This window comes from Dipodomys merriami, unplaced genomic scaffold (assembly GCF_024711535.1).
Source record: "Dipodomys merriami isolate MVZ:Mamm:240054 unplaced genomic scaffold, mDipMer1.0.p SCAF_13, whole genome shotgun sequence".
Classification (NCBI taxonomy): Eukaryota; Metazoa; Chordata; class Mammalia; order Rodentia; family Heteromyidae; genus Dipodomys; species Dipodomys merriami.
In genome coordinates, this window is record NW_027202604.1 from 26,533,747 (window position 1) to 26,560,650 (window position 26,904).

The window sequence follows — 26,904 nt, forward strand, 5'->3', positions numbered from 1 at the left end:
CTTTTCTGACAAAGTGGCTGTTTGACATAAGCACCATCATTTTAAGGGTAGCCGCCATTTTAGAAGAAGCTGTTTTAAGTTAGCCACAGCTGTTATAAAAATTGTTTTTTCGAGAACTGGGAAGGTGGCTGAGTGGTAGAGTGCTTGCCTTACATGCATGAGGCCCTGGGTTCGATTCCTCAGCACCACATATGCAGAAAAAGCAGGAAGTGGTGCTGTGGCTCAAGTGGTAGAGCGCTAGCCTTGAGCTGAAGAGCTGAGGGACAGCGCCCAGACCCAGAGTTCAGGCCCCACGACCGACAAAAAAGAAAAAGGAATTGTTTTTCGAGGAGGTTTGGAGATGTGGATTAGTGGTAGAGCAACAACTGAGTAGGAATTGTTTTCCTGAGTTCATGCTTTGGCCAGGTGTCCTGATTTTCATTGATTGCTTGGATAAACTTTTAACTTCTTTCAAACTAGCCAATCATGCAAAATTGCAAACCTAACTTCTGACCAATCAAAAAAACTGCATTAGGGATAAAACCTGGGTGGATTTTCTGCCCAAGGCACTTGCTTACTTGATTTCCTGTTGGCAGCTCACACTTTCGCAGAAGTAAAATCGCGCCTTAGCTGAATTCCTCTCCAGTTGGCATCCTGCTTTCTACCCTAATATCCTGAGACATTTCCAAAAACGTTAAGGTATTTTAAAAAATTATAATATAGGACAAGTAATGTATTTATAAAGTACTTACAATAATTTCCATTATGTAGTAAATATGCTATATAAGTATTTGAAAGATAATCACGGAATTCATTCTTTTAGAGCTGAATTGATCTTATTTGTTTACCTGGTTATAATCCCAAGTAGCCTAATGCTCAATTAGTTGATCTTTTTTTTTTTTTTTTTTTTTTAATTGTAAAGATACTATACAGAGGGTTACAGTTACATGAGTGAGGTAATGAGTACACTTCCACTTCCTCTTGAACATTGTTACCCCCTCCATTGTTTTCCCCCTACCATCCCCTCCCTCCCTCCCTTCCCCAAGGTTCTTTTTTATTTTTTTTGATTGTGATTAAGTGATTACTTAATTTCCAGAAATTCACAGTATTGTGGAATAATGATGCTCATTTAAAGTCACAAGTTCATTCTAACTTTCCTGGAGCAAATTGTCTATCACAGTCTGTAATATATAATGGTGCTCATATGTTATATACCATATATGTGATCAGCAGCATGGGGATATTTAGTAGTGGTTCAACCAGATGAGTGGGAGTTCTTTGTTTCTTAAGTCCTGTTAGTTTTGTCATATCACCTAACATTTTGGATTCATCATCCACTTATCAGGGAGACCATGTACTGTTTGTCTCTTCGTTCTTGGCTTACCTCGCTCAACATGATTCCTTCTAGCTCCATCCATTTCCCTGCAAATGCCATTATTTTGTCATTTCTAATGGCTGCATAATATTCCATTGTGTATAGATACCACAATTTTTGGATCCATTCATCTGTGGTGGGGCATCTAGGTTGTTTCCATATCCTAGCTATTGCGAACAGTGCTGCAATAAACATGGAGGTGCACGTGTCCTTGTATATTGGTTCCTGTTGTTCAGGGTAGATGCCTAGAAGTGGTATGACTGGGTCGTAAGGGAGGTCAATCTTTAGCTTTCTAAGGACCCTCCAGACTGCTTTCCAAAGTGGTTGTATGAGTGTACATTCCCACCAGCAGTGTAATAGCGTTCCTCGTTCTCCACATCCCCTCCAGCATTTGTCGTTGGCTGATTTGTGGATGTGGGACATTCTGACTGGGGTAAGGTGGTATCTCAGGGTTGTCTTTATTTGCATTTCCTTTACCACCAGGGATGATGAACATTTCCTCATGTGTTTCTTTGCCATTTTTATTTCTTCATTTGAGAAGTCCCTCTTTAGTTCCCTTGCCCATTTAGTAATTGGTTTGTTGGGTTTGGGAGGGATTAGTTTCTTGAGTTCCCTGTATATACAGGATGTTAACCCCTTGTCTGATATATTGCTGGTAAATATTTTTTCCCAATTAGTTGGTTGTCTTTCTAGCTTGGTTGCGATAGCTTTATCTGTGCAGAAGCTTTTTATTTTAAGGTAGTCCCATTTGTCGAGTCTCTCTCCAATTTGTTGTGACCCTGGGACTCTGTTCAGGAAGTTCCTTCCTGTGCCTATTAGTTCAAGTGTCTCTCCTACTCTGTCCTGCAGTAGTTTCAGAGATTCAGGTTTAATGTTAAGGTCTTTAATCCATTTTGAGTTGATGTTGGTGCATGGTGATAGGCTGGGGTCCACTTTTAGTTTTCTGCATGTGGCTGCCCAGTTTTCCCAGCACCAGCGGTTGAAGAGGCTGTGTTTCTTCCATTGTATGTCTTTGGCTCCTTTGTCGAATATCAGCTGGCTGTAGGCCTGTGGGTTTATTTCTGGATCTTCTATTCTGTTCCATTGGTCTTCGGGTCTGTTTTTGTGCCAGTACCATGCTGTCTTTGTTATTATAGCTCTGTAGTAGAGTTTGAAGTTCGGCATGGATAGCCCTCCCATATTGTCTTTATCCCCTAGAATTGTTTTGGCTATTCTAGGTCTTTTGTTGTTCCATATGAATTTTTGGACTGTTTTCTGTATTTCAGTGATGTACGTCATTGGGATTTTAATAGGAATTGCGTTGAATTTGTATATTAGTTTTGGAAGTATTACCATCTTTACTATATTAAGTCAGCCTATCCAGGAGCATGGGAGGTCTTTCCATTTCCTAGTGTCTTCTGCAATTTCTTTCTTTAACTTTTTATAGTTCTCATTAAATAGTTCTTTTACATCTTTGGTTAGGTTAATTCCTAAATATTTTATTTTTCGGGAGGTTATTGTGAATGGGGTTGCTCCCTTTATTTCCCTCTCTTCCTGTACATTATCAGTGTATAGGAAGGCAACTGATTTTTGTGGGTTTATTTTGTATCCTGCTATTTTGCCGAAGTGATTTATGATTTCTAAGAGTTTGGGGATGGAGTTTTTGGGATCGTGGAGGTATAGTATCATGTCGTCTGCAAAAAGGGATAGTTTAACTTCTTCTTTCCCTATGCGGATCCCTTTAATGTCTTTTTCTTGCCTTATTGCCCTGGCTAAGGGTTCTAGGACTATATTGAAGAGGAGTGGAGACAGTGGGCATCCTTGCCTTGTTCCTGATTTTAGGAGAATTGGTTGCAGCTTTTCCCCATTAAGTATAATATTGGCTATTGGTCTGTCATAAATGGCTTTTATTGTTTTTAGAAATGTTCCTTCTATTCCTATTTTCTCCAGAGCTTTTAGCATGAATGAATGTTGAATTTTGTCAAAGGCCTTTTCTGCATCTGTAGCGATAATCATGTGATTCTTGACCTTGGCTCTGTTGATATGTTGGATTACATTTATTGACTTACGTATGTTAAACCATCCCTGTTTCTCTGGGATGAAGCCTACCTGGTCATAATGAATTATTTTTTTTATGTGTTTCTGGATTCTGTTAGCTAGAATCTTGTTAAGGATCTTTGCATCTGTGTTCATCAAGGAGATTGGCCTGTAATTCTCCTTTTTGGTTGGGTCTTTGGCTGGTTTGGGGATGAGTGTGATATTGGCTTCGTAGAATGAGTTTGGGATAGCTCCTTCCTTCTCTGTTTCTCTGAAGAGCTTGAGGAGTATGGGTATTAGTTCTTGTTTAAAGGTCTTATAGAATTCTGCTGTGAATCCATCTGGTCCTGGGCTTTTTTTTCTTGGAAGACTTTTGATAGCTTCCTGTATCTCATTATAGGATATTGGCTTATTTAATTGGTTAACTTCTTCTTTGCTCAGTTTGGGCAACTTGTATTTCTCTAAAAATGCATCCATTTCTGCCCGATTTTCTTCCTTTAGAGAGTATAGCTTTTGAAAGTAGTCTGTTAGAATTGTTTGGATATCTTGGGTACGTGTGGTGATGTTTCCCGTGGCATCCCTAATCCTATTAATATGGGTTTTCTCTCTTCTTTTTTTAATTAATCTAGCCAATGGGCCATCAATTTTGTTTATTTTTTCAAAGAACCAGCTTTTTGTTTGGTTTATTTTGGTTATGGTTTTCTGATTTTCTAATTGGTTAATCTCTGCTTTTAATTTGGTTATCTGGCTTCTTCTAGTAGCTTTAGATCCCATTTTTTCCTGTTTTTCTAGCTGTTTTAATTGCAACATGAGATTATTTACTTGGTCTGTCTCCATTCTCTTGATGTGGGCACTGAGGGCAATAAATTTGCCCCTCAGGACTGCTTTTGCTGTGTCCCACAAGTTTCTTTGTGAGGTGTTTTCATTTTCATTGAATTGTAGGAAATGCTTTATTTCTTCTCTGATCTCTTCTGTTATCCAGGCATTGTTAAGGAGTGTGCTGTTCAATTTCCATGTATTGGAGAAATTTCTGCGGTATGCTTTGTTATTGAGAGCTAGCTTGATTCCACTGTGGTCAGATAGGATACAGGGGATTATGTCGATCCCTTTGTATTTGCTTAAGTTCCTTGCATGAACTATGATATGGTCTATTTTGGAGAAAGTTCCGTGAGCTGCTGAGAAGAATGTGTACTGTGTTGTTTTAGGGTGAAATACTCGGTAGATGTCAGTTAATTCCGCTTGAAGTATGGCCTCTCTTAATTCGGTAGCTTCTTTGCCAATCCTCTGGTTGGTAGACCTGTCCTTTGGTGAGAGTGGTGTGTTAAAGTCTCCTAGTATTATCGTATTGGGATCTATTTTATTCTGTAAGTTTGAGAGCATTTGTTTGACATATCTGGGTGCACCAATATTTGGGGCATATAAGTTGATGATGGTTATATCCTCCTCTTGGATTGTTCCCTTTATTAATATGTAGTGTCCGTCCTTGTCTTTCTGTACTGATTTTAATGAAAAGTTTATTTTGTCAGATATCAGGATAGCTACACCTGCTTTCTTACTGGGGGCGTTTGATTGGTAGATCCTTTTCCACCCCTTCACTCTGAGTTTGTTTGTATGTTTGGCTGAGAGGTGGGTCTCCTGAAGGCAACAGATGGATGGGTCTTGTTTTCTTATCCAGTCCTCAGTTCATTTTCTTTTAATTGGAGAATTCAGCCCAGTTATATTAAGAGAAAGTATAGAGAGATGCATTGTTGTCCCTGCCATTCTGTTTTCCTAAGTTTTTCTTTTTTCCTTTCCTCCTGTGCTTGCTCAGTTAGACTTTGAGTAACGCCTGTTTGGGGCAGGCCCCAGTTCCTGGCTGCTTTCTTCAGGTTGTGTCCCCCCTCTTAGAATTCTTTGTAATGCTGGCTTAATGTTTATGTATTCATTTAGTTTTTCTTTGCTATTAAAAGTTTTCAGTTCTCCATCAAATGTGAATGCTAGCTTTGCCGGGTAGATCAGTCTGGGTTGGCAGTTATTGGCTCTCAGGGCTCGTATGGTGCTTTCCCAGGCTTTTCTTGCATTCATTGTTTGTGTGGAGAGATCTGCAGTAATTCTTATTTTTTTCCCATTGTAGTATAGCTCCTTCTTCATTTTTGCTGCATGCAGGATTGTTTCCTTATTATTCAGATCTATCATTTTTACTATAATGTGTCTCGAAGTGTTTCTCCTGGGGTCTTGCTTGTTGGGTGTTCGATAAGCTTTTGTGATGTAGTTAAGATGGTCGTTTTTGAGGTGGGGAAAATTTTCATTGATTATCTTCTTAAATAGGTGTTGCATTCCCTTGCTCTGGAATTCCTCACCTTCGTCCACTCCAATTATGCGAAGGTTAAATTTTTTAGCATTATCTGCTTGCTCTTGAATATCCCTTTGGTTTAATTTGAGTGTTTTTTCCATATCTGTCACTTTTTGGTCCAGTTGGTGTATTCTGTCTTCTGTATCTGACACCCTACCTTCCATTTCATTCACTCTGTTGACAGTGGCTTCTATTGTGGTTTGCATGGAGGAAATGGATCCCTTTATGGATTCAATGTTGGTTCTCAGAGTACTGATCTCACCTCTCAATGAGGTATGCATTACCTCTAATTTGGCATTTATCTCACTTCTTACTGAGGTTTGTGCAGCTTCTATTTTTGCATGCATCTCTTGTTTGATACCCTGTATCTCTTTGGATAGTTCATCCTTGTGCTCTTTCAATTTCTGATCAATTTCTCGCTTTATTTCTTGAGTCATTGCCTCCAGCAACCCTTGGAAGTAGCCTTTGTCTTCCATTCCTGCTTTGCTCCCACTGGGGCTCTCCCCTGTGTGGCTGCTGGCTTTTGAGGTGGGCTTGCTGTCCTGGGTGGTAGTAAACCTTGTGATTTTTCTCTGTGATTTTCGCATGGAGGTTCAGGAGACTGCTCTTCAATTTTGTTTTGGTGTGTCTGTCTTTGCTTGGTTGCTGATTCTGTATTGGTAGAGAGAGTCTGTGCCTGATCTGGGTTCTGTTGGGAGCCTATTTCCAGCTGCTATTCTGACTTAGGATTCTCAGCTCTCTGCTGTAGATTGCTGGCAGTTCCCCCTTTGGAAGGGTTGAGCAGCCTAGACTGCTTGTGTTTGCTCCTACGGGTGCTCTTGTGAAGAACAGATGCTCTGGATGCACTCTCCCAAATGCTGGAGTCTGCTATGAGCTCCTGATGTGTTTTTGTTTATTTGTTTTGGGCTGGTTGTGGGCTTGAACTCTAGGTTTGGGTGCTGTCCCTCAGCTTTTCAGCTCAAGGCTGGCACCCTACCGTTTGAGCCACAGCACCACTTCTGACCCTTTTTGCTTTTGTGATGCTGAGGAATCAGATCCAGGGCCTCATACACCCAAGACTATCACTCTATTGCTGAGCCGCCTTAACAGTCTGAGCTCCTGCTTACTATCAGGTGCTGGCAGCCTGTGTTGCCCAATTCTCAGTCTAGGGTATATGGGTGGAGTTTTGGTGGGGTTTGGGCTTCTCTTGTCCTGGGCCTCCAGGTCTTTTGTTGTCACAGGCGTGCTTCCCGGGGGAGTGTTGTTTCCTGGTTTTCTCCCCTCTGTTGAGGCGTATGCTCAGCTTTTTACTTCAATTGGGAGGAGTTGGTTGTGTTGTTCAGGCGCCGGATCCCCGGGCCTGGTTCCGGCCCCAGCCTGGAGCGCGCTTGTTAGGCCTGTGCTGATGTGTATACCACCTAGGTTATGCAGCCTGGAGCGCACTCATTAGGCCTGTGCTGATGTGTATACCACCTAGGTTATACAGCCTGGGGGACACAGTTCGAATTTCTTCTACTGTTGGTAGTCTTGACCCAGGGGCGCTGTTCCTGGCTTGGGCATTTAAGCTCCCTTCCAGGGGTGCTCTTGCTCTAGCCTGGCCAGCTGAGTGTGCTCCACGGGCTGGTGAAGCTCTCAAACAGTTCCCAGTTTTAGTGGGTCCTGTGGTCCGGGTGCTGGGGTAGGGAGTCTAGGTCAGGGTCTGGGGATTCCCTCCAGCTCTGGTCTCCCTTGAGGGATACACTTCCCCTGTGGGGTACTCACCCTGGAGCTGGTTGTTTCTGTGTGGTGTAGGTCGTCAGTTGTTGTTGCAATCCGGGCTGGGTTGGGCGGTGGTGGCTCTGTGTGATTCTTTTCTGTCTCTGCCTCTGTCGAAGCTGTCGGGTCAAGAGTGTCCACGCTCAGGCAGCTTCTTCTCGGTACCTCTGGGGCCCGAGTGACCCCGCCGGGTCGTTGCGATCGTGATCGGGTGGGCGGGTGGTTTGCAGACAGGACCCTTTGTCGCACTGCTGGCGCTGAGCGGCTTTGGCGGGATGGAACCTCTCTCCTCGGGTGGAGAGTGCTGGATCGTTGCAATCGCGATCAGGCGGGCCGGGTGGTCTGCTGGCAGGTCCTTTTGTCACTCTGCTGATGCCGAGCGGCTTTGGCGGGATGGAGCCTCTCTGCTCGGGTGGAGAGTGAGGGGTGGGGGTGGGATCCTCGTGGAGACTCCCGGCTGGTAGGTTTCTCTGTTCCTGGCGATCTGCTGTTCTGCAAACCAGTACCTGATGTTCTGAAAGCGGCCCCCTGTGTCTCTGCTGTGTCTCTGGGGCTCCCCCAGCCCCCGCCGGGGCCGGCTGGCCGGCGGCTTGGCGCACTGCCGCGCGGCCAGTAAAGGTTGGGGGAGGGGTCTTCGCTTTTCTCTGTTTTGAAATTCTTCTTTTTCTCTCTTTCTTTTTTTGTTATTCTCCGCCTCTGGTTTTTCTCTGAGTGTTCGTCTTTTTGTTGTTGTAGGTCTCTTGGGGAGATTAAGCGTAGGAACTCGAACTCTCTTTTTGGTTGGAGAGAGCTGTGGCGTTTCCCTACTGCCCCGTCGCCATCTTGGTCCCCCCTCAATTAGTTGATCTTTTGAAGAAGCAATGAAATGTAATTTTAGTTTGTTGTGAATTGTTATCCTCGGTCCAGTTCATGGAGATGTCGGTTTCTAACTGAAGTCTGTAAAATCCTTTCTCCTCCTCTTGCTATCTAAGCATCTTACGATATATGCAGCTGGATTTTCCCCAGGTCTTCTACAAGGACCACCAACCAGTTCTAGCGAATACAGAGGAGAGAGAGGGGAGGGGAAAGGGGAGAAGAAGAGGGTGAGGGGGAAGGGAGAGAGCGAGGGATAGCTTTCAGGTTCAAATCCTTGGTTAAACAATCAGAATAAGGTTTATTTTGTGCAGGTCTTTGCTAATACAAAGTGGCTGTTTCCAACAAAGGTGTTGAATGGCTCCCTCTTTCCTCTTTATTCGGGACATGGGAACTAGCATTGGGCCTGGTGAACTTTGGGAAACAATCTTTTGGATGGTAGCTTCATTTGCACAATGTTTTGAAAATGGAAGGACTGTTGTCACATCTCTGGCTCATGTGAGACCATAACTGGTTTTGGAAAAAATCTCTCTCAATGGTTTCCTCCCTCCCTACAGGAAAGATTTTCTATCTGTTAGGTGACAACAGGATTTCCCTGCTGACCTGCTGTTGACCACTGTGGAGGCAAACTCACACAATTAGAGATGTAGACACAGGTAGGTTAGGGTGCTGGCCTCTCCCTACAGACTATTTAGCACATGTATTACTTTCCATTGTCATATAACAAGTTATCCTGGGTAGCTTTGCACAAGACGCTTCCTTACCTCGCAGCTTCTGTGTATCCAGACTTGAGCCCAGGGCTTAGCTGGGTTCTCTGCTTCCAGGCAATTGGGGCTGAGGGCTCATGGGAAGCTCAGCTGGGGAAGGCGTGGTTCTCAGGCTCTGCGGGCTGTGGGCTAATGTAGAAATTCCCCTCCTCTATGATTTTACTTCCTGTGGTTTTGGCTGCCCCTTGGTCAACGGTCGTCTGAAAAAAAATTACATGGAAAATCTAGGAAGAAATATTTTTTGAATTCTAGTTCCAGGTCACTCACTCAAAGTAGCATGGGGAAATCTCACCTATTCTGTTCCATCCTGATGAAGACTTGCCTTTACCCCACTGTGTATCCTGACTGCGTGCTGCCAGCCCATTGGTGCCCTACCTGCCTCAGGTGTCAGAGCAACTGTCACCATGTCACAGTGCACTTCTGCTACTTAATAGTGTCCCCAAAGCACCCAGGACAGCGACACTGGCAACTTCCTTACAGTAGATTGTTGTAACTATTCTGTTTAACTATTATTGCTGTTAATCTCTATCGTGCCTGACTTACAAATTAAACTGTATAGTAAGCATGTGTGTGTATGTGTAGGGAAAAACACAATACATACAGTATATATACACACATTTACACATATGTAGATATACATATAAGTGGTGTCTACACTGTATATACACATATGTACAGTACATACAGTAAATGTAAATATACAATATAGACACCTCTGGTATATATATACTGTATATAAACTATATACGGATACATATACAGTCTGTTTATGTATATACATATAGAGTCTATGTGTAAGTGCACTTATGTGTATGTATACATGTGTGTATGTGTGTGTAGGTCTCAGGCATCCGCTGTACATACCCTGTACCAATAGGGGTGGGCCATTTCCCTCCTTCCTATACAAATGTGAAGCCTGCCCCTTTAAAGCCAGCAGAAGACTGTCCCCATTCTAACCCACAGTCCTTCAGGCTGCGCTGTAACTCTTGCCGTGTTCTGCGGGTTAGAAGCAGGTCACCACCCTGGCCTTGCTCAAGGGAGGGAAGGATGTAAGGTATGGCCCTTTATGGGGTTCTCCCTGCCTCCCCCAAGGCTGAAGCTGATGCAGTGCATTTTTTAAAGTCCTGACAGTCTTCTTTTTTTCCAGTCACAACTGAGATCTGATTGCTTAATGGCCGAGCGGCAGGGAATCCTGCCGTCTCTTAGGCCATGTGACCTATCCTCGCTGCGCTTTTGCGTGGGTCCTCCAGCATCTGTCTCATTTCTCTGGCTACACTTAAGCCTGAAAGGTGCGGATAGGATTGAGTGTGTAATAGGCTTTGTAGCAAGGAAAGCTTTCGTAAGTGTGCATTGCACACCCAGCGCAGGCTCTGGCCTATGGGATGCTGACCCTTCGCAGGCAGCTGGGTTTTGGCAGATGGCTTCATCATGCTAAACCTCATCAGTGGCTTCACCTACACAAAATCTTATCTGGAAAAATCTTATAAAGTATACCTCGGTCCCTCTCTGTACTCTCAATCTACCTGCCCTGAGATACATATACATTATTCCCTGCTAAATGGCAGACCTTCACTGTGTCTGCATCTCTATGCTGAGCTGCATATATTCACAGCAATGGCCTCCTGACCTCCAGCTCCTCCCTGCCTCAGTGCCTTTGCATGTGCTGTTCCACACATGGAATGCCCTTCCTGTACATTCAGTGTGTCTCCTTCTCCTTGTGTGGGACTCCCCTCTAGGAGACCCTTCTAGATCCTTCCATTTGGTCACATGCATCCCATTGCCCTTCGTTATCTCCCTTGTAACAACGAAAGAAGAACAAAGAGTTTGAATTTGGTCAATGTACAATCTACGGGCGTATGGAAACATGACAATGAAACCTGTTTTTGAAGTTAAAATGCAGCAATGCAGATGAAAAAGAAAGCATGATTCCATGCAGAACAATCTCCAATGAGGACATGTGATTGCTATCTGCCTCCCCTGGCAGATGCCCACTTGTTGCACGTTATACACTGCATTCAAGAACAATTCCTGGGCTGGGAAGGTGGCTCAGTGGTAGAGCGCTTGCCTTGCATGCATGAGGCCCTGGGTTCGATTCCTCAGCACCACATAAGCAGAAAAAGTTGGAAGTGACACTGTGGCTCAAGTGGTAGAGTGCTAGCCTTGAGCTGAAGAGCTGAGGGACACAGCGCCCAGGCCCAGAGTTCAGGCCCACGACCGGACACCCCCCCCCCCCCAAAAAAAAGAACAATTCCTAAGATATAGTTCAAACGGACACATGGAGAGTAGCATGAGAAACAAGCTTATAGTACTCTCTACCCCCACTCCCTTTCTCCTACTGCAGTCCTTGGGCTTGAACTCAGGGCCTCTTGCTCTTGCTTGACTTTTTGGGTCAGGGTTGTTACTCTACTACTTGAGGCCTAGCTCCATTTCTGGCTTTGTTGTTGTTGTTGTTGTTGGTCATGGGGCTTGAACTCAAGTCCTGGGTGCTGTCCCTGAGCCTCTCTGTGTTCAAGACTAGTGCTCTATCACTTGAGCCATAGCACTACTTTAGGATTTTTTGTTTTGTTTTTTGGGTCCGGTTGTGGGGCCTGAACTCTGGGCCTGGGCGCTGTCTCTCAGCTCTTCAGCTCAAGGCTAGCACTCTACCATTTGAGCCACAGTGCCAATTCCAGCTTTTTTCTTTTTGCTTATGTGGTGCTGAGGAATCGAACCCAGGGCCTCAGGCATGCAAGGCAAGCGCTCTACCACTGAGCCACCTTCCCAGCCCCCCCCCATTTTAGGTTTTTGAGTGGTTAATTGGAGATAAGAGTCTCACAGGGACTTTTCTGCTGGGCTGGCTTTGAACCACAATCCTCAGATCTCAGCCTCCTGAGTAGCTAGGATCACCGGCGTAAGCCACCAGCACCCGGCTACTTCTGGCATTTTGATGATTAGGAGATTAAACCTTCCTTAGGCTGGCTTGGAGCCTTGATCCTTAGATCTCAGCCTCCTGAGAAGCTAAGATTACAGGTGTGAGCCACCAGTGCCCTGCATAGTTGTTTTATGTTTTAGGGTAAAATGATATAGCCAGAACTGACCTACTCTAAATTCCTTCTTTTGAACCACTGGGTCCTTATTTTTCAAAGGGAGGTATCTGAAACAGATAGAAATGTATTGCCTGGCACACAATAATAGCAAATCTAATTGAAATAATAGCAAGATCTAATTATAGTGTTGTTAGAAATTCATGAGGTAAAAAAGAAATGAGGGAATACCTCCATTAAATCTGGTTTTTAAAAAAAATCTCGATGCAAATTCACTTATAGTACTGTAAATTAATCTATAATTATAGGACTGATTTATTGAAATACATGTGGGAGGTTTAGAGAAACAGTTGAAAATAATGTTTTTATCTTAACTTTTTCAAAGGATTTGAACAACTAGATTTTCAGGATTGTGCAAGAAGTGAGGCATGCTTTTTGTCTGTTTGTTTGCTTTTCTGGTTTTGACAGTATTGCACCTCATGCTAGCTGGTCAGGTAGGTGCTCTACCACTTCATACACATAGCACTGGAGATTTTTCACTCCAGTGAGTTTCTTCTTTTTGTGTGTCTCTCTCTGTGTCTCTGTATCTGTGTCTGTGTCTGTGTCTGTCTGTGTCTGTCTGTCTGTCTGTCTGTCTGTCTGTCTGTCTGTCTGTCTGTCTCTCTTTCTCTCTCTCTCTCTTTCTCTCTCTCTCTCCCCTCTTTCAATTTGTTTTAAACTTTTTTTCAACGTAGGGTCTCACAAACTTCTCTGCCCTTTCTGTCCTGGCTGGCCTTGAACTATAATCCTTCCACTGTCAGCCTTCTGTGCAGTTAGGATTATAGATGTGATCCACCAGTGTCAAGATTTGTTATTATTGTTGTTATTATTATTATTATTAACGTTTACTAGGGCTTTTGAAAATTTTTATTGGCGTGGGGGGGGCGGGGTGGAGAATGGCAGAGAAAAATATCAAAACTTTTTGTCAGACACTGCCATCTTCTGGTCAGTCTCCAAAACGCAACCTTGGGCTCCTTTCTCAGAAAAGTGTAATTCAGTGCTCCCAAAACTGATTCTTCAAATTCATGTAAAACTTGGCATTCCATTCTGTTTCAACATTAACTGGGTATAAACAAAATTCAAGGTATCAAAACTGGATAAAGACCAGACTTATAGAGTATAGGAGAAATGCCATCTCAGACTTTTTTTTCTTAAAAAATGATTCCCCATTTAAAAAATGATTATTGCTGTCATTTAACCATCTGCATGAGTTTAGAGCAGCAAATTAAAGAGCCTGGAGCCCCACGGTCTCCACAGTTGACTAGATTAAGGCTAAATTAGTTTAATTTTCTTGGTCAAGTGCCCATCACAGGGCTCTCTTTTCACTCCATGGGGAGATAATAAAAACTGACAGCTCTAAAAGATGAGAGTTGTGTGCTTGGCACGAATGTGGAGCCTATTGCTGACGGTAGCCTGTCGTTAGTCTCAGCCTGCATCCTCTTCAGACATGTGTACATCCTTCCATTTTGGGCACTGCTGGAATGCAGCCCCTGGGAAACCAGGGAGGTCAAGGGCATAGGGCAAAGGGCAAAGGCTGTTCCTGCTGTTGGGTGTGTGGACTGAGACTGCTCCAGCCTCCTGCACACTGCCCTTCGGTGCGATGTCCCCCTTCCCGATGGATTCATGTGACTTTTTTGGATTGAACTTTTCCTTCCCCGGTCTTCCTCAGTTGGAAAGCAAAACCATAACTCACTCTCCCCCACCTCCTGACAGGTTAAAGTAGTTTTACCCACAGTGGTAATGACCTTCTCCAACGTTACGATTCTGCAGCCCTTACAGGAATGCGATTTCTAGGTCAGGCATGGTGTTCGTGGCTTTGTCTTGGTCTCTTAAGGAACGGCATGGTGTCTGATGTCTGATGCAGCCTCTTGGTGAAGCAGATGTGAGCTGCAGCCCTTAGTCACTAGGGTCCAGCTGCCAGGGGCTTTCTGAGCCTGAACTTCCTGCTTAGGATTTCTAATTCACACACACACACACACACACACACACATACACACACACACACACACACACGTGGACCTATGAGCTTCAATGAACATCCCTTGATGCTATGTGGGTCATGTGTATATATAATGTATATCATGTCATGAAATAGATCCCAAAGCATTTCTCAGTTTTATGTGATTTCCCTAGTGGCCTATGACATCTCCCCCTTCCTCCCCCTGATTTTTGTGCTAGCACCGGGGCTTGAACTCAGTGATCTCCCTTTGTTTTTTCACTCATGGCTGCTGAGGCCACAGCACTGCTTCTGGCTTTTGACTGGTTATTTGGAGATAAGATTCTCACAGACTTTCCTGCCTGGGGTTGCGTTTGAACTACAATCCTCAGATGTTAGCTTCCTGAGTCACTAGGATTGCAGGTATGAGCCATAAGAATGGTAAAGTCCTGAGTGTCCAGCATGGAAATATTAGTTTCAACAAGCTGATCAGAACAGAGGTCAAAACAATTACTGAACCGGCACACAGTAACTGTCATTTGGATGTGAGGTGACTGGTTGGATGGACTGCAAATCACATAATGACCAGCAGCGGCCCATCTGCCCACAGTGTGCCATCTGTAAATTGGAAATGATGGTGTTATTACCATTATTGTAACTGGGCCTGATTTGCCTGAAGGAAACTCAGCTGTGACCTTTGAGGAGGTCAGAGTTTTACCAGCAGACCGCGATTACCAGCAGAATAAAATGCTCTAGGTCAAGTCAAGGGCTGGCCAATTACTCCAGGGGTTTATAGAATACATCTTTGATTAGAGGATTAGTGAGAAACTCCAATAATGCTGAGGTAGAGGCTTGCCTAATACATATTCGCTTCCGTTCACTATTAAATCCAAGAAAAACAGCTTAATAAAAAAGAAATTCTGCCCCCACTGAATTAAGCATGCTTTATTTGATGGCTAATACTCAAAGTTCAATTTTATTACTCAGTAAGCAAGTGTGAGTAAAACAAAACCAAAACATTGATTTGGAAATGTGAAGGTCTTTAAATTTCTCTTCCTGAGGGATGATCTTGCAATAGGATCTTCAGAAATTAACCAACTGCTTACAATACTGGCTTCTCATCTGTAAGGTGAGAAATTTAATCATTCAATAGACCATGACTGTAAACCAGAAGGTACCAGCTCTGCCTCACAGTATTTCTGTTCCAGTGGAAAGAGATAGCGTGTAAAAATACTTGTCAGAGTGTTCTCTTGAGGGACCTAGTAGGGCTTTTATGAACCAGTGTCAGGCCCCAAAGTCACTAACTTCCTGTACTTTGCTTTGTAGTAGGATGGATAGGACTCAATGAGCCATGAGGAGCTGGAGAGGGATCTGACCCCAAGGCTAACAGAGGAAAGACAGGGTGGGCCTGGGGTAGGGTGCTGGAGTGGGCCTTGGCCATGGGAGGCAGGGACTTCTGTTACACTGGAATGGGACATTTTGTAGTTGGGGGAATCTGGAGGACCGAGAGGAACTTCTGGCTGAGGGCAAGTTTTCCATGCTGACATCATTAGGAAGGCAAAAGCTAAAAGCCATGAAGCAGAAATAAATTTTGAATCTGGGGTGCAGTGTGGGGGTGGAAGGGAGCTCCATCTAGCTAGACTTCAGTTCCTTGTGCTCATGGGGGGCCTACCCTGCCTGCCTTACCTAAAATTGTCTTTGTATGCCACCACCACGACTCTCTTCTTATGTGTGCCAGATTCACTGGTGGTACCTGATAATCCCTCAACCTGTGAACATGATCTTAGTTTGGATAAAAAAGGATTTTGTGGTGGGGGGGGATATGTGTGTGTGTGTTCATTAATATAGTCCTTGTAATGAGATCATCTTGGATGATCACCTAGGTGGGCCCTAACTCTAATGACAAGTGTCCTGATGAGACAGGAAGAGAGGAAGACAATGTGAAGATGACACAGAGATTGGACCACAAGCCACAGAATGCCTGGGAACCACCAGCAGCTGGAAGAGGGGAGATGGATTCTCCCCCAGTTACTTCAAAGGGGAGCGCTGTCCTGCTGACACCGTGATTTCAGACGTCGGGTTTCCAGAACCGTAAGTCCTTTCCACTTTGGAAGGCATTCTGCTTGTGATCATTTGGTATATGAGCCACAAGAAACTAATACCTCCTGCTCCACTGTCTGCCTCATTATTGCTTATTATCTGGGTCCTTCCACTAGATCATGAACTCTCTGTGGGCAAGGATTTTGTCTTGGTCACTGCTCTATCTTCAGACATGTTCTACCATGTTCCAAAGATTCTGTCTGCTGATATGGCCTTCCTAAATAAGGAAGACTTAAAAAGCTAAAGTCTTCTCCTGGCTCAGCTGGACTGAAATAATCTCTGTTCTTCTACTTCAGAGTTGGAATTTGCCCTAAAGTGAAATCATGTGTTAGGCAGGTTTTAGTCAGGAAAACCAAAACCATGCTCGGGTTTTTATTTGTGTTTTGGTTTTTGTGTTTTAAACAGAAGAGATTTAGTATAGGGTTTTTGTACACAGAAGTTGACAGACATAGTATTCACTTATGTAATCCAGTTTATACCCCTACAGCCGGTGAATCAAAAGGGAGAAAATGAGATCATCCTTTTTCTTTGAGATTATACGAAAGAAACAAGTTAAAGTTTATTTATCCATGTGTTTGGGGCTATCTGTATTTGTCAGTGGTGTGGTAATCCGTATGATGTTACCACGATGTTGAAGGATTGATATCTCCTTCTAGATGAAATAAAAAAAATTCTCTGAACAGCCATGACGTACAATGTTCATCCTCTTGGCTTTAGCGGTCCACAGATTTTTTTATTGGAATTCCAGACTGGAATTCTGCTGAGGTGGTGTGGAGGTCATCATATTTAAGGCTCACAAGGGGAGGAGAGGTTGTTGGCTTCTTTGTGGGTACCCAAGGTTAGTCCAGGGAATGTCTGACCAAACTGGAGGCTGGACTGGGCTGGGCTGGTTGCTGCTACTGCTGAGCTAATAATGATAATGCTAGGGCTACTTTCATAGGAACAGGAAGCAGTCAGAAGGAAGTCCTGCCTCCAAAGCCTCCTACTTCCCCTTCTTCCTGCCTTCCAACAGAACCCAACAGGAAGTCCTCTGACAAAGGCATCTGGAGAATGTACCTTGTGGATAAATTTCAGAAGGTAGAAAGATGGATTTGAGCTGAGAAAGAACAGCTTTTAAAATGATAGAAATGATGATATAAATGGTGATCATGTGTGGGTTTTGGTCTGGCATCAAAAAGAAGTCCATAACATCTTTGGCGGCCTTGTACATGTATGTAGTTACTTGGTCCTGTGTGTCATTTTTTGCTTATTGTCTATCTTCTTCATTAGACTTCAGACTCCTTGAAGGGGTCTATTGTTTCACTTCACCCTGTGGTATTATCGGATTAGAATAATGAGTGTAATATGATATGATTCTCATTTTTGGTGATATTTTTTCCAGGAACTGGCTGGGGAGTGAAGGGGAAAATTGGCAGGTGGCCAATCTGAAGTCTCATTAGTTCACTGAACTGTCTACACTGGGCCAATTATGTCAGATATCTGCTACCTGCTTTTCTAGTCTGATGTTGACATGTTCATGGGCTTCTCTAAGTAAGCTTAGTTTGGAAAGTTCTTTTAGGTCTATCTTTATGAAAACTCAAAACTGATTTTTCTTCCAAATAACCTGATGATTTTGCTTCCCCCCACCCCAAGGACTGGCACTATTTACATGGGTTTTTGTTGTTCTTGTTGATGATGATGATGATGATGATGATGATGATGATGATGGTGATGGTGATGATGTCTAATAGATATCATCATGGAGGGGTTGCTAAACACTTTGCAATGAACTGGATAACCATCCATAACAAATAACCATCTGAAAATACTAATATTGCTAATCTAGTTTAAAGTATACTTTTGTTCACTATTACATAAAAGTAGAAATAGAATCAGGCTTGAAGTCTACATGATTAGATTTTAAATCCTTCTTTCATGCACCAGATGTATAATCCTTAGATACAATGTTTTTTAAAAAGTTTCTGAGCTAGACATCAATGGTTCATTACTGTAATCATAGCTATTCAGGAGACTGCGATCCGAAGAATGCTATTTGAAGCCAGCCTGGGCCGCAAATCTGAGAGACTCTTATCTCCAATTATTCATCCAAAAGTGGAGCTGTGGCTCAAATGATAGAGCTTCAGCCTTGAGTGGAAAATACTAACCAAGAGTGTGAGGGCTTGACTTCAAGCCCACTATCAGATTTTTTTTTTTTGGTTGGTCGTGAGGCTTGAACTCTGGGCCTGGGTGCTGTCCCTGTGCTCTTCAGCTCAAGGCAAGCACTCTACTGCTTGAGCCACAGCACCACTTCTGGTTTTCTAATGGTTTATGAGAGATAAGAGTCTCATGGAGTTTCCTACTAGGGCTGGCTTTGGACCACAATCCTCAGACCTCAGCCTCCTGAGTAACTAGGATTACAGGTGTGAGCCACTGGCACCTGGCTTAATAATTTTTTTTAAGGTTTCTGAAAACTTCTATTTTTCATCCATAAAATGGGATGTTAAATTGCATAATAACACATATATAATATATTACATTATATATACTAATAAATAATCTATTGCATCTTGTGATTGTGTTATTAAGAGGCTTGCATAAATAAATGAATGTACAGTTCTTGGTGCACACTAGTGCCAACATAAACAGCAACTGGATATATGAAGAAAGCTTATGCATTCAAGCACAATTATGCTGTATCATACCCCAAAGTAATTCTTTAACTTTTCTCATTGCTTTTTTCCCCCTCAAGGAAAAGGGACCTAAGGAACCAAATAAAACAAACATCTCCCACAGCTAAATTTTTGTGAGTAGCGTTTCATGAGCCCTTGGCCTACATAGTCATTCTGACTTAGAAATTCTAAGACTTCAAAGGGAAAAACCACATTCTTCATGATGACAACCCCCTAAGAATCAAAGATATAAAAGATATAAAAGATATAAAACCTGAATTCACAAGGACAATACATGCCAAAGTTTGCAATTGGAGTGTATTGGTGCCATCTTAGGAGAAACTTTATAAGAATGTGAAACATGAGCATATAGCATAGCAATTAGAATTAAAGTGAACAAAACAAACACCCAAAGCATTTTCTCCTAGAGGATCATCTTAACAGTATTTTTTAAAATTCACATTCAGTCATATTATAAATCAATTGCAGTTTTACTTTTTCTATGGCTTTCTGAAGGAAATTTATGTTATTTATGGTTTGGGGTTTTTTTTTCTGTTCAAGTAAAGCTGAGAAAATATAACAGAAGTCAAAAGAAGAGAATTATAAAAATGACTATACTCCAACAATTTAATAAGAGACACTTTAAACTTTTCAGTGGATCATGTCTTCCTGTCTCCCTGCTCCCCTGAATGCTCTCAGGACTGGGCTCTGCTACTGTGGAGTCATACAAGACTGGCAGTCTCGCTGGGCACCAGTGGCTCATGCCTGTAATCCTAGCTACTCAGGAGGCTCAGATCTGAGGATCACTATTCAAAGCCAGCCCGGGGCAGAAAAGTCCCCATGAGACTCTTATCTCCAGTGAATGCTCAAAAGCCGGAAATGGCACTGTGGTTCAAGTGGTAGAGAGCTACTCTTGAGCACAAAGAGGCTCAGGGACAAAAAGACTGGCAGACGCTTGCTGGGTTTCATGCCCAGCACTTTGTGTCATATCTTGTACACTTCTCGCACACCTCTCCTGCAAAGGTGTTTGTTGGCTCATTGACTAGGTCCTTAACTCAATGTATCCATTTACATCTATATAAAAATAGCTTACCATAAAAGACTTTAAAAATCACAAGTTACCTTTTATAACTGCTTCTATGGTAGGGTTATACCATCTAGACTGCGTTTAGAAGACTCTTTTCTTTTAACCTAAAGGTAACAATAAGATTTCAGCCTGTTATGTCACAGGCTTTTTTGAGGAAGAAAGTAAGGTTCATTCCTGCAAAGTTTGGGTGGGCTGCATGCTTAATCACTACTGGTACATGTGTGTACACACGCTCTCCATAGCTGCTACATGAGCTACATGTGTGTACACACGGCTCTCCATAGCTTGTACATGAAGCAATAACTCCACCGTGTCCTTTATTGTCTTTCCTTATTCTTAAAAGCACTCACCTCTTCACACTGGAGGGAATATAAAATGGTGCAGCTATGGTGGAAAACAATTTGGTAATACCTCAATGTATTAAGCATAGAGTAACCTATGAGCCAGAAATTCCACCTTTGAGTATATACCCAAAAGAATTGGATGTGGCTGGGAATGTGGCTTAGTGGTAGAGTGCTTGCTTAGCATGCATGAAGCCCTGGGTTTGATTCCTCAGTACCACATACACAGAAAAAGCCAGAAGTGGTGCTGTGGCTCAAGTGGTAGAGTGCTAGTCTTGAGCAAAAGAAGCTCAGGGACAGCGCCCAGACCCAGAGTTTAAGCCCCAGGACTGGCAAAAAGAAAAAAGAATTGAAAGCAGGTATACAGCCACAAACTTGTTCATGAATGCTCGTAAGCCTATACACAGTAGTCAACAGTGTAAAAAGAGAAAAACAATACAAAGCCATTTTCTACTAAATAACATATGAATCCACAAATATACTATGTCCATACAATGTGATAGATAGATAGATAGATAGATAGATAGATAGATAGATAGATAGATAGATAGATAGATAGATAGACAGATAGATAGATAGATAGCAGGTGTAAAAAGAATGAAGTAGCCAGGTGTTGGTGGCTCACACTTGTAATCCTAGCTATTCAGGAGGCTGAGATCTGAGGATTGAGGTTCAAAGCCAGCCCAGGCAGGAAAGTCTGTGAGACTCTTTTCTCCAATTAACCACCAGAAAACCAGAAGTGGCGCTGTGGCTCAAGTGGTAGAGCACTCTCTTTGAGCTGAATAGCTCTGGGACAGCACCCAGGCCCAAAAAAGTATTGATGCATGATGAATCATGAACACACTATGCTAAATGAAAGAAACACAATTAAAATACCATGTAATAAGTAATTTCATTTATAGGAAATATCCAGGACAAATCCATTGGAGATTAGGGGCTACCAGAGTGACTGGGGAACAGGGTCTGGTGAGTTATTGGTCAATGGCACAGAGCTTCCTTTTGAGCCATGAAAATGTTTGACAGCTGTCTAGAGTATTCCAAATGTGTTAAATGTCACTCATGGTGCTCTTTTTTGGCCAGTCCTGGGGCTTGAACTCAGGGCCTAAGCATTATCCCTGAGCTTCTTTTGTTCAAGGCTAGCACTCTACTACTTGAGCCACAGAGCTACTTCTGGCTTTTTCTGTTTATGTGGTACTGAGAAATCAAACCTAGGGCTTCATGCATGCTAGGCAAGCACTCTACCACTGAGCCACATCCCCAGCCCACCGAGGTACCTTTTTTTATGATCCGTGTATTGTATAGCTACAGAAAACCACACCACAGAGAGCCATGTTATGATTACTAGAATTAGACAGGAGTCTCTCGGCCCTGTAGCCTTCTGGATGCAGCATTTAAAAATGAGTCAATAAAAAGTGGGGTGATTTGCAGAGGTGGTTATTGATATTGACCAAAAGAACAAAGCCTAACCCAACTGGATGGCACTGGTTTTGAAGAAGAGCTACCGCTGTCTGGCCAGCCTGTGAAGTCATAACAAACCCATGCGATCTAGCTGTTTGCAATCCCATTATGAAGTGTAAATGTTTGTTAACTTGAATAAATAGTTACACTTCCCTAAGGTCCAAATCCTCAGCCCCGCTGAGAACTTTTGAGAGTCTTGGAGGCAGGAATCCTTGTGAAAACCCCCAAAACTAACATGTCTGGCATATTTCTGCCTTCAAGTAAGCATCTCCAGCCGGGATTCCCAGGGACCTGAGGTTAAGCAAACAGCTGGTTCTCCTGGACAATGGAGAGGTCAACACAGCCAAAAGACTTGAATGACTTCTCTCCCATTGTCTGGTCTGGCTCAAAGCCTCTCGGGTGAGCACTTTCTTTAGGACAAAGAGAATGCCACAGCTGTCACTTACCTAAATCAAAATGTTCTTCTTTTAACCAAACAGCCCATCTGATTGGACAGACATTATTTCAATAAGCAAATAAGAAGACTGGGGAGGGGGGCGAGAGGGTGGGTGGCTAGACTCATTCTTGCTCAGGACAAAAGAGAGACTCTTGCTTTCTACTTTGACAACTGAGAGAGAATGAAGTCAAACATTTTTATGTAGAAGCAGCTTGAAAAAGAACAGCTGTGGAAACTATTTAGAAAATGAAACTTAGAAAATACACAAATAGAGTTGGAGTAAAAAAATAAATAAATAAAAGGATGGACCAGGATATGCATGAGGGCTTTATATTTTAGGTTCTTGGTGTGTGTGTGTGTGTGTGTGTGTGTGTGTGTGTGTGTGTGTGTGTGTGTGTGTGTGTGTGTGTGTGTGTGTGTGTGTGTGTGTGTGTGTGTGTGTGTGTGTGTGTGTGTGTGTGTGTGTGTGTTTTGCCAGTCCTAGAGCTTGAACTCAGGGCCTGGGCACTGTCCCTGAGCTTCTTTTGCTCAAGGCTAGTACTTTACCACTTGAGCCACAGCACCACTTCTGGTTTTTTCTGTGTATGTGGTACTGAGGAATCAAACCCAGGGCTTCACGCATGCTAGGCAAGCACTCTACCACTAAGCCACCTTCCTAGCTCCAGTTTTTTTTTTTAAATTGAACCCAAGACCTTCCACAAGTAAAACTTGAGCTCTACCACGGAGCTCTTCTCCCAACCAACCCTTTTGACATCTTATTTCTTTGAAATAAAAAAAAGGGAATTGCTTTATGATTTCTGTGATATAAGTAGTCAAAGTCATTTATAAAAGATCACCTTTGAGTGTCCATGCGTGATAGCCTATGCATATTGATGGTATTCAGTCCTTTGGCTGGTGCAAGGGTAGTTATTCTTACCCCATTTTAGCAAATGGACATATGATGTCCAGGAAGGGGACATTTCTTGTGAAGATGTCCAGTAGCTGAGCTGGTTCCAGGTGGCTGGATTTCATACCTAGCCCATGTGTCAGACAACTCCCACATCTCCAGGACACCTAGAGAAGGTCAGGGGAGGACGAGGAGGGTCACATGCTGCCTGACCTTCTGAGCACCCACCCCCTGGGTTCCATCCTTATCCACAGGAAAGGGAACCACCTGACCTTCACTGCCTGACACTTTCCCAGTGCTCAGACTGAACGTCTTATTACCCAGAAACCCCTCAGCCCTGGATGCCCTGGGATAGCTGATCCCCTGACCCAGGTTCTGTGTGTTCCTCTCATGAATATGTAAATGTCCTTTAAGAACTAGGCCCCTCCCACACACACAGCCTGCTCTTCCCCTGTCTTGGTGAACTCAACAACTTTTCCACTTTCAATGGCCACATGGGTTTCCAGGAAAGGTTGCGGCCTCTCCTGCGCCCATCCTGTCTGCAAGCTGTGTTAAAGTGGAATACAGGAAGAACAAATGGACATCATTGAGAAATAAACCAACATTTTAAAGAGGGGGAAAATGGTGACTAGAAATGGTAATGGTGCAACTAGTTCTCTCTGGGCCTCAGCCTCCCACATCTGCTGGTCTAGAGAGCTGAATAACAAAGCTTCCCTGTTTGGAGGTTGCTAGACCTCAACTCCTAGCAGCTAAGTCTGGGGCTAACCAGACAGATTTGGGGATGGCGAGGGGAAGAGCTAGTCAAAGGGAGGACTAACCAGAAGATTTACCTAGAACACTTTGAGGTCAGGGACTCCTGTCTGGAGAATGCTCTTGGCAGGAAGTGGGGGGGGATGCCAATCCACAGCCCCCACTAGGGATGACCCCACTGTCCTCAGTTGCCTAGGCCCTCCTCCCCCAAGGCTGCACAGGGTACCTGAAGTTGCGTGCACATACACACACACACACACACACACACACACACACACACACACACACACACACACACACACTTACACTTGTTTCTCCCAGGCAAGATCATAGGAGGAAAGAAGCTGTTGGAGGGCTTTTTAAAGAAATGGTGTGTCCCCAGGAGCTTCTTGCTGACCTCTGGGTAGAGCGTTCCCGTGGCCTCCTGAGTTATGTGGGGCAGATTTGGTTGTGAGGGAGGGTTTAAGGCAGGCACAGGTTAGTTTCAAATACTAGTTAATAGGTTTTCTCTTCTTTTTTGCACAGAAGCTGGTAACTTTGTATGAATATTTTTTGTACTTGGTTTACTTGGGTTGCTAGGATATATTATAGTTAAGTTCCCTGAACACTGTGAATCTCCTAACGTATAAATGACTGAGGTTTTGTAAATTAAGGGGCGGTTGTGTGAATAAAGTTATTTGATGGGGTCAAAGAAGCCATATGTGATTGGAAAAGAAAAAAAAAGAAATGGTGTTGATGGTCGCTGTAACAACACTATCAATAATCTCTAGAGGGAAACGCAGAGAAGAAGAGGAGCTTTGGGTGGTCTTTCAGAGGAAGGAGCTGTCTCTGTGGCTGGGAGTGAGGAGGGCAGGCACTGACCCTGGGTTTCACCATGGGGGAGCTCTGTAACCAGATTCCCAGAGCACACCTGTAAAAACCAAGCAACCAGAAATCACCCTGATGAACGGCGCAACCATAAGCCATGGTTCCGAGACTCCTAAAGAAAGTGCCGAACATTTTCATTGTGGCCACTGAGGGAAGGCCGGCTCAAGAGGGCGTATTTCGGGGCGGGGGGAGTCTATATGGGGTTCTCCCATTTGCCTGGATTCAGATTCTCACAGGAACCTTGTTCAATATGAAAACCAGGAGCTGGGCTGTGGATGGTATGCCGGAGACGCTCCATGAGCAGAGCCTCTGTGTGTGTGTGTGTGTGTGTGTGTGTGTGTGTGTGTGTGTGTGTGTGTGTGTGTGTGTGTGTGTGTGTGTGTGTGTGTGTGTGTGTGTGTGTGTGTGTGTGTGTGTGTGTGTGATGGTCAGTTTCCCCTGGGGAATTCTGGGATGCACCCTTCGAGTGTGGGAACTAAGGGTGTCATCTGACAGCTGGAAGGCACATCTGGCCCCTCTGACAACCAGAGAGGGAACTTGACCCTTCATAACCTCCATGAGCTGCTGAGCACATACTATGCATTAGGATTTTCCCGAAACATTATCTTTTTTAAAGTTAAAAATGTAACTTCTCATGAGATGAGCCATTTTAGCCTGTTGGCAGAACTGGGGCTTGAACTCCAGGGCTTCATGCTTGCTGGGTATGTATTCTATCATTGAGCCAAATCTCCAGCCTCTTTATGCACTGCTTGTCTGTTTAAAGATAGGGTCTCATTTCTTGCCTGGGTGTGTAGTTGGACCAGGCTTCTCATCATTGCTAGGATAAGGGACGTATACCACTCTACCTGGTTCTCCATTGAGAAGGGATCTTTGAGACCCCTTCAATCTCCTCTCCCAAGGAGCTAGGATTATAGGCGTGAGCCACTGAAACCTTGAAAGATGAACTATTTTAAAGTCTACAACTCAGAGATAACTCTTTTTAGTTTCAACACACATGAGACTAACTACATTCTAAGAGATCAAGCATTTGTTACCTGCATTTTCAAGTGTCAGAAGGAAGGTTGGAAGAGCTTCAGGAATTTGTTAAGGACTAGATCATTAGCAAGAGTCGAAGGTGGTATCAAAGTCATGTTAACTCTGCCACACCATTGTAAAGTGGTGAGAAAGAACCCCAAAATTCTCTCCCTATTTCATGGAAAACGTGAATCCAGAATTTAGACTTCATAATTTTCATTTCACTGCATTAATCTAATTTAATAGGCCTGAGGCAGTATTTCCCCATCTCTCTTCTCATTCCTTTCTTCCTGTCCTTTCCTCTTTCCTCTTGTCCTTTATTATGGTATATTCTACATGGATTCCCAATAGCAAGTTGAAATTTAAACACAAGGTGAATCCAAAATGGGGAAAGAGCCAGGTACTGGTAGCTCACACCTGTAATTCTAGCTACTCAGGAGGCTGCAATCTGAGGATCATGGTTTGAAGCCAGCCAGGACAGAAAAGTCTGTGAGACTCTTATCTCCAATTAGCTGAAATGGAGCTGTGGCTCAAGTGGTAGAAAGCTAGCCTTGAGTACAAAATGTCAAGAACAGCACCTAGCCCCAGAGTTCAAGCCCCAGGACTTACACACACACACACACACACACACACACACACACACACACACACACACATAAAGATAAACAATGGGGGTGGGGGCGGGGAAGGAGGGAGGAGAAAGCAAAAGCAAAAAAACTTGCCCAAACTCTAGATAATACCCAGAGAGAAATTTATAGTAGGATGAATCTTCTGGCTTAGAACCCATGAGCTTCAAGATATCAAGTCATTTGGCAGGTAAAGTAGAGCAAAGACACTTTCAAATAAGATGCCTGATCTTTTCTCCCAAGTGGGACATCTTCTAAAGGATGCTTGGAGTACACACCAGAATGACACGCCACAAAGTGCTATGTAAAACACCGGCATTCACACCTGCTCACGCTACTCCCAGAACCTCTTACTAGAAGGCTGAAAAGCCACTCTTCATCAACATCCACAAGCAAGAGGAACAAACAAAAGATACTGAGAATACACACACACACACACACACACACACACACACACACACACACACACACACACACACACACGAGTAAAACCAAGCCAAGGGCATGAGTTGGGAAGATTTAAGGTTAGCTGATTGCAAAACTTAACAGGGGAATGAGGGGTGAAAAATAAGAAAGGACATGAGAAAAAAAATGTGACCAAATCAAATGAATTTCAAAACAGCCAGTACTTAGAAAAC